Source organism: Staurois parvus, unplaced genomic scaffold, assembly GCF_062004578.1.
Source record: "Staurois parvus isolate SC_StPar_1 unplaced genomic scaffold, SC_StPar_1.0 ptg001593l, whole genome shotgun sequence".
Lineage (NCBI taxonomy): Eukaryota > Metazoa > Chordata > Amphibia > Anura > Ranidae > Staurois > Staurois parvus.
The window spans coordinates 590,001-599,340 of record NW_028319389.1 but is presented as its reverse complement, the minus strand read 5'-3'; positions in this window follow the sequence as shown (position 1 = coordinate 599,340).

Below are 9,340 nucleotides of genomic sequence, written 5' to 3'. Positions count from 1 at the left end.
TAGCAACTAGCATGGGGGGAAAATCGGGTAGTGCTGTGTCGGCGTATGAACGATATAAAAATTCCCCGGTGCTCAGTCCAGTTCAAATAGCTGGAACAGGGGCGGACTGAACACTCATGGGGCCCCCAGGCAATAGGGGATCATGAGGCCCCTGTGTCCTTGCCCAAACTCAAAAAAGCCTAAGAAAAAGGTACCAGGGGCATCTCATGGGGCCCCCTACTGACCCCGGGCCCTCGGGCAGTGCCCAAGTTTCCAAATGGTCAGTCCGCCCCTGAGCCGGAATAATATTGAAACAGTGTGCTGAGCATAATATATAGAAATAAATCTTGTGAGCTGCTATTTTGAGCGTAAATACCAAATAATAATAGGAACAATATAGGGCTGTGTATTTAAAATTGTGAACCGCTGACACCACACTCATACACATACAAATGTGTTAATTATAAGTAAATAGAAATATAGTGCCGGGCACAACTAACAATAAATAAAAAAATATATGAATAAAAATATAAATAAAAATGTAAATAAATATAAATAAAAATATACGTAAATATAAATAAAAATATAAATAAAATTATAAATAAAAATATAAGTAAATATAAATAAAAATATAAATAAATATAAATAAAAATAAATATAAATAAAATTATAAATAAAAATATAAATAAATATAAATAAAAATAAAACTTAAATCAACATCATGTAAAACAACACTCAGCACACAGTTAACCCTTTAAACGCCCCAGATTTTAACCCCTTCCTGCCCAGTGCCATTAGTACAGTGTCAGTGCTTTGTATTAGCACCGATCACTGTATTGTTGTCACTGGGGATGTCAGTGACACCAAGTCAGTTCCCCCCTCTAGTCTCAGAATGTCCGTCGCAGTCCCGCTATAAGTTGCTGATTGCCACCATTACCAGTAAAAATATATATATTATTTTAAAAACCCAGTATTTATTTATTTCAGGTAGTTATATAGCGTTGTCAATTTACGCAGTGCTTTACATATATATTGTACATTCACATCAGTCCCCGCCCCTGAGGAGCGTACAGTGTAAGGTCCCTAACTCACATTCATACTTACACATACTAGGACCAATTTAGACAGGATCCAATTCACCTACCAGCATGTCTTTGGAGTGTGGGAGGAAACCGGAGTACCCGGAGGAAACCCAAGCAGGCACAGGGAGAAGCTGGGTGGTGCTGTGGTTGGGATTTGAACTGATGACCCCAGTGTTGCCAGGCAGAGGTGTTCCAGCATCTATGAAACCCACACAGGCACAGGGAGAACATGCAAACTCCAGGCAGGTGGTGCTGTGGTCGGGATTTGAACCAACGACTCCGAGTACTGCCAGGCGGAAGTGTTAACCATTTAGACACTGTGCTGTCCTAACTATCTATACCGCCATTTGTAGACACTATAACTTTTACTGGAACCAATTAAATTTCCACATGTTGGGATTTTTTTATTTTAGCAAAGACACGGAGCAGAATACATTTTTCCCTAAATTTATGACATTTGTTTTTTGAAAATAAAAAACGCACAGGCGATCCAATACCACCGAAAAAGAAAGCTCTATTCATGGGGAAAAAAATGACGTAAACTTTATTTAAGTGCGGCGTTGCATGACCGCGCAATTGTCAGTTAAATTAACGCAACGCCATAACGCAAAAAAAAAATGGCCTGGTCAGGAAGGGGGGGGGGGAATCCTCTGGAGGGGGAGGGGTTAATACGCCTCGGGTGATGTATTCAGGCCGATACGTGTACTCCTCCACCGCTCTCACCTGGTGTATAGGACCAAACCTACATATATGACCAAACCATACATAGTGTGTATCCCTTCAGTGGACTGTGGGGGGGGGGGGGAGGGGGGTAATGATGTCCAAACAAGGTTTTGGTCATCTTTTTTGGCATTGATCTGACCAAAACCTTGTTTGGACATCATTACCCCCCTTTATGTGTACATCCCCCAGAGGAAGCTACGAGTCCCTGTAGCGTAACGCGTAGGGGAGGGGCGGTGACGTCATCACGCATCCACAGAGGAACGGCGGGTATACTCATTGAAGGCAGACACACCTGCTAGGCTGACCACAGTACGATCTGGATACATTTCATGTAAAGCGCTACTTTGTCTTTGAAAATGTGAGTGGGAAATCAAAGCATAATAAACAATTGATATCCCGGATAAGACACTATGTTTCTTTTGCCTTCTCTGTATGTTCCATATATGGAGGACTAAGCCAAGCAGCCAGTGGAGAAAGTCTCACTGAGAAGGCTGTGCTGAGGAGAGAGGAGAGAGGAGAGAGGAGACAGGAGAGAGGAGAGAGAGGTTCACGCAGTGGACACAGACTCATCACACTATCCAGACTGAATAATAACACCATCTCATTTATACAGAAGGAACTGTCATTCCCACAGCAAATATATTTTTTATATTTTTTATTTTTTATTTATATTTTATTTTTTATTTTCTATTTTTTATTTTTTATTTATATTTTTCATTTATTGTTTTTTCACATTGATAAATTAATTCATTTTATATATTTACACAAATAATTTATATTTAAGTATAATTAATTGATGTAATTATTTGATTATCGGTGGTACACTTATGAATTCACTATATCACATAAGGTAGAATATATTGGAGCGCGGTACACTACTGGCATTTATGATTAACATTTATACACCTAGAGAGGGTGCGATTAGTACCTGGCGATCTAATATTTAATTAATAGTAATTTTAGCACGCAATTAATTAATTCGTAATTAATTTGTAATATTTTATTTATATATTTTTCACATATATTCTTTTATAATTTTTTATGTATGATATCAATTAACAATAGAGTTTATATATAGAAAGAAAACTCCTAGTGGCTCACAAGTAACTATTCTACTTTATATAATGTTCCCCATTGTTGGTGTCATTGGGAGAAACTGCGTCCCATCACAGTCCACTAAAGGGACACATACTATGTATGACCTCACTGAGCGGTTTGGTCCTATACACCAGGTGAGAGCGGTGGAGGTGTACACGTATCGGCCTGAATACATCACCCGAGGTGTAGTGAGAAGCATTCCATTTCCACATATTAGTGGATGTAAACAACCACGGATTCTGCATGGACACTCATTTCATAGATCATTTGATGTAAATTGTTTTATTTATTGATAGTGGAGTGCAGCACTGTTGTTTAAGCATGTGTTGGTTACATTAAAATATATATATATATATATATATATATATATATATATATAAATATATATATATATATATACATATATATATATAATTTTTTCTTTTCTCTTATTATATATATATACAGTTGCAAGAAAAAGTATGTGAACCCCTTGGGATTACGTGGAGTTTTGCATGAATTGGGCATAAAATGTGCTCTGAATGTCATCTAAGTCACAACAATAGAAGAACACAGTCTGCTGAACATAATACTACACAAACATTAGATGTTGCCATGGTTTAATTGCACATAACATGTAAACATTCACAGTGCAGGGAGGAAAAAGTATGTGAGGCCCTAGCTTAATGACTTCTCCCAGAGCTAATTGGAGCCAGGAGTGAGCCAACCTTGACTCCAATCAGTGTGATGATATTGGATGTGTTGCTGACACCTGTCCTGCCCTTAAAAAACACACACCTGTTTTGGGTTTACTGGTTTCAAGAAGCACTGTCTGATGTGAACCATGCCTCGCAGAAAAGAGCTCTCAGAAGACCTACAATCAAGAATTGTTGACTTGCATGAAGCTGGAAAGGGTTACAAAAGTATCTCCAAAAGCCTTGATGTTCATGTGTCCACGGTAAGACAGACTGTCTACAAATGGAGAAAGTTTAGCACTGTTGCTACTCTCCCTAGGCGTGGTCGTCCTGTAAAAATGACTGCAAGAGCACAGCGCAGAATGCTGCATGAGGTAAAGAAGAATCCCAGAGTGTCAGCTAAAGACCTACAGAAATCTCTGGCACATGCTAACATTTTTGTTGACACATCTACAATAAGGAAAACATTAAACAAGAATGGAGTACTTGGGAGGACACCACGGAGGAAGCCATTGCTGTCCAAAAAGAATATTGCAGCATGTTTGAAGTTTGCAAAAGAGCACCTGGATGTTCCACAGCACTACTGGCAGAATATACTGTGGACAGAGGAAACAAAGATTGAGTTGTTTGGGAAGAACACACAACACTATGTGTGGAGGAAAAAAGGCACAGCACACCAACATCAAAACCTCATCCCCACTGTGAAACATGGCGGAGGGAGCATCATGGTTTGGGGCTGCTTTGCTGCCTCAGAGCCTGGACGGATTGTTATCATTGATGGGAAAATGAATTCCAGAGTTTATCAAGACATTTTGCAGGAAAACGTACGACCATCTGTCCGCCAACTGAAGCTCCGCAGAGGATGGGTGATGCAACAGGACAATGACCCAAAGCATACAAGTAATTCAACAAAACAATGGCTGCAACAGCACAGAATACGCCTTCTGGAGTGGCCCAGTCAGAGTCCTGACCTCAACCCGATTGAAATGCTGTGGCATGACCTTAAGAGAGCGATTCACACCAGACATCCCAAGAATATTGCTACACTGAAACAGTTTTGTGAAGAGGAGTGGTCCAAAATGACTCCAGATCGTTGTGCAGGTCTGATCTGCAAATACAGGAAATGTTTTGTTGAGGTTATTGCTGCCAAAGGAGGGTCAACCAGTTATTAAGTCCAAAGGTTCACATAATTTTTCCTCTCTGCACTGTGAATGTTTACTTGTTATGTGCAATTAAACCATGGCGACATCTAATGTTTGTGTAGTATTATGTTCAGCAGACTGTGTTCTTCTATTGTTGTCACTTAGATGACGTTCAGAGCACATTTTATGCCCAATTCATGCAAAACTCCACGTAATCCCAAGGGGTTCACATACTTTTTCTTGCAACTGTATATATATGTGTATATATATATATATATACACACACATACACAATTTATACGTAAATTAAATATATATATATATAATATATATATATATATATATATATATAATATATATTAATTATTTATATATATACATATATATATATATATATATTTATTTATGTATTATTTCATTTTTTTTGTATATATATATATATATGTATTTATTTACATATATATAGTGTATGTGTTGTTATATATATATATATATATATATATATATATATATATATAGAGAGAGAGAGAGAGAGATTTTTTTTTTTTTTTTAAATAATGATGTAATGTCATATTTTGCCCATATAATGAAAACAATGTGACCAAAGAGAACTGATAGTGAGAAAAGCAGAAGCCTAGATGCAAGTGCTATAAAAAAATGTAATCAAAAAGTTCATAAATCACTAGGAAATGTGCACACACACACACATATATATATATATCTATATATATATAGATATATATAGATATATACACAGTATATACAGAAAGAGAGAAGAATTTTTTTTTGGTTTGGAAAAGAACTGATGGTGAGAAAAGCAGAAGTCTAGATGAGGAGTAGGTGCTATAGGTGTCCGTTTGTGAACCAGCGGTAATAAATCGCTGCTCAGTTCTCCGGCATTCTCGGAGAACACAGTTCTCCTGTGAATGCAGTTTATGAAGCAGTTCTCCGAACGAAGGGAGAACGGTCTCCAAACGCTGGATAACGGTCTACAAACTCTGGAAAACGGCTGATTTTACTATAATCTCGTGAGATTACAGTAAAAGATCAGTTTACTAAACAGAGGTAAATCATCTCTGCTTAGTTTTCGGTCCCTCCGATTCTCCAGCTCTGGGCTGGAGAATCTGGAGGGAGAACACAGATCTCCAGTGAAGGGCTGACATGATCTCCTGAGTGTCATAAACTGTGAATGACCAGAGAATAGCTGAGATCCGTTGAATCGCAGCTATTCTCTGTGTCATAAAAGGACACCATAAATAGTAAAAAAAGAGTAATCAAAAAGTTTATAAATCACTAGGAAATGTGCTCGATGTATACAACACACACACACATACATATATATATATATATACACTCAGTATATACAGAAAGAGAGAATTTTTTTTTTTTTTTTGTAAAAGAACTGATAGTTAGTGAGAAAAGCAGAAGTCTAGATGAGGAGTAGATGCTGTAGATAGTAAAAAAAAAGTAATCAAAAAGTTTATAAATCACTAGGAAATGTGCTCGGTGTATACAGCACACACACATACATATATATATATATATATATATATATATATATATATATATATATATGTACATATACACACACAGTACATACAGAGAGAGAGAAGAATTTAAAAAAAGAAAAAAAGAACTGATGGTGAGAAGTACAGATCTAGATGAGGACGAAGTGCTAGAAAAAGTAAAAAGAAGTCATCAATAAGTTCATAAATCACCAGGAAATGTGCTCGGTGTATACAGCACACAAACACATATTTATATATTATATAGTATATACAGAGAGAAAGATTTTTTATTTTTATTTGTGTTTTTAATATAATGATGTAATGTCATATTTCTCCCATATAATGATAAGAGAAGCAGAAATCTACACATATATATATATATATATACAGTATATTCAGAAAGAGAGAAGGATTTTTTTTTTTTTTAAAGACCTGATAGCGAGAAAAGCAGAAGTCTAGATGAGGACAAAGTGCTATAGAGAGTAAAAAAAAAAGTAATCAAAAAGTTCATAAATCACTAAGAAATGTGCTCTGTGTATACAGCACACACACACATATTTATATATTATATAGTATATATATATATATTTAATATAATGATGAAATGTCATATTTCCCATATGATGAAAAGAAAAGCAGAAGTCTAGATGAGGACAAAGTGCTATAAAAAGTTTAAAAAGGTCATCAAAAAGTTCATAAATCACCAGGAAATGTGCTCAGTGTATACAGCACACATATATATATATATGACATCTTCAGAGAGAGAAGCTAGTTGCAGTGTCTATGCTGCTCACTCAGCACATTAAATGATTGGATAAAACATTTCAGGGCTGTTTATGTACAGACTTTGTATCCACTGTTGATAGAAAAAAAAAATTACTAATATATCCACCTCTCTTATGACCTGTGTGGCCAGGATTTGAGATTGTGTCAGCGACATGAGCTGGAGATCCGTCTGAGATACTTCTGAGATCATTGATCATTTATTGATGGGTATATTTGACCTGCAGTTGAGCACCTTCTGTCTTGCCTTCCAGCAGGGTTCCAGTAAGATTCCAGCAGGGTTCCAGTAGGATTCCAGTAGGTTTCCAGTAGGTTTCCAGTAGGATTCCAGTAGGATTCCAGTAGGATTCCAGTAGAATTCTAGTAGGGTTCCAGTAGGATTCCAGTAGAATTCTAGTAGGGTTCCAGTAGGATTCCAGTAGAATTCTAGTAGGATTCCAGCAGGGTTCCAGTAGAATTTTAGTAGGGTTCCAGAAGGATTCCAGCAGGGTTCCAGCAGGGTTCCAGTAGGGTTTAATATTCTTCGGACTCTTGCACATGGCTGCCAAAAACGCCACATTTTTGGGAATCCAATTTTATTACCAGGTCTGTATGCAGCCTGTTGTCAAATGGCTAGTTTCATAGATACAGTATTATATAGAGATGGGGTCTCCAAAACTTTTAAACAAAGGGCCAGTTTATGGTCCCTAAGACTTTAGAGGGGCCACCCTGCGACCATCGGGAGTAGAAAATGTCCCAGCATTAGTTGGAGTTTGTAGTGTCCTGACATTTGGGGGATATCTGTACTGTCCTGAAATTTGGGGGATATCTGTACTGTTCTGACATTTGGGGGATATCTGTACTGTTCTGACATTTGGGGGATATCTGTACTGTCCTGACATTTGGGGGGATATCTGTACTGTCCTGACATTTGGGGGATATCTGCACTGTTCTGACATTTGGGGGGATATCTGTACTGTCCTGACATTTGGGGGATATCTGTCCTGTTCTGACATTTGGGGGGATATCTGTACTGTCCTGACATTTGGGGGATATCTGTACTGTCCTGACATTTGGGGGATATCTGTACTGTTCTGACATTTGGGGGATATCTGTACTGTCCTGACATTTGGGGGATATCTGTACTGTCCTGACATTTGGGGGATATCTGTACTGTTCTGACATTTGGGGGATATCTGCACTGTCCTGACATTTGGGGGATATCTGTACTGTTCTGACATTTGGGGGATATCTGTACTGTTCTGACATTTGGGGGATATCTGTACTGTCCTGACATTTGGGGGATATCTGTACTGTCCTGACATTTGGGGGATATCTGTACTGTCCTGACATTTGGGGGATATCTGTCAGTACTTCAGGATCGATCAATTTTCAGATATATCCCATAGTTTGTGAACTCTATAACTTCCCTACAGACTAAATAATAAACACTGATTTGCATTATTTTCACCAAAGACATGTAGCAGAATACATCTCGGCCTAAATTTATGAAGAACAATTATTTATTTGCAAACTTTTATAACAGAAACAAAGAAAAACGTGGGTTTTGTTTTTCAACATTTTTGGTCTTTTTTTGTTAATTTAGCAAAAAATTAAAACCCCAGCAGTGATTAAATACCACCAAAAGAAAGCTCTAGTTGTGTGAAGAAAATTATAAAAATTTAGTTTGGGTACAATGTTGTATGACCGCGCAATTGTTATTCAAAGTGTGATAGCACTGAAACCTGAAAATTGGCCTGGGCAGGAAGGGGGTAAAAGTGCCCGGTATTGAAGTGGTTAAGTAGTTTAGTTCAGATTTTTTTCCCCTTAAAATTACAGTTTTATTTTCATCATTTTCACAGTTTTTTTCTTTTTGTAAAAAAAAAAAAAAAAAGAGTTTTCTTTTGTTTTTTTGTGTGTAGTTCATCAGATTTTTTTTTTCTTAAAATTAAATTTTTTCAGTTTCTCTCTTTGTAAAAAAAAAAATGCAATTTTTTTTATTTAGTTCACCAGATTTTTTTTTTTAAAAGTACACTTTATTTTTAAATTTTATTCACAGTTCAAATTTTTGTAAATAAAAAAAAAAGAAAAGAGTCAGCTTTTTCTTTAATAGTAGTTTAGTTCAGATTTTTTTCCCTTAAAACTAAATTTTTTTCAGTTTTTCTTTTTGTAAAAAAAAAGGAGGCAGATTTTTTTTTTTTCAGTTTAGTTCACCAGATTTTTTTTTCTTAAAAGTACGTTTTATTTTTAAATATTATTCACAGTTTCTTCTTTAATAGTTTAGTTCATCATATTTTTTTTCCCTTAAAATTAATTTTTTCAGTTTTTCTTTTTGTAAAAATAATTAGGACAGGTTTTTCATTCGTGCAGTT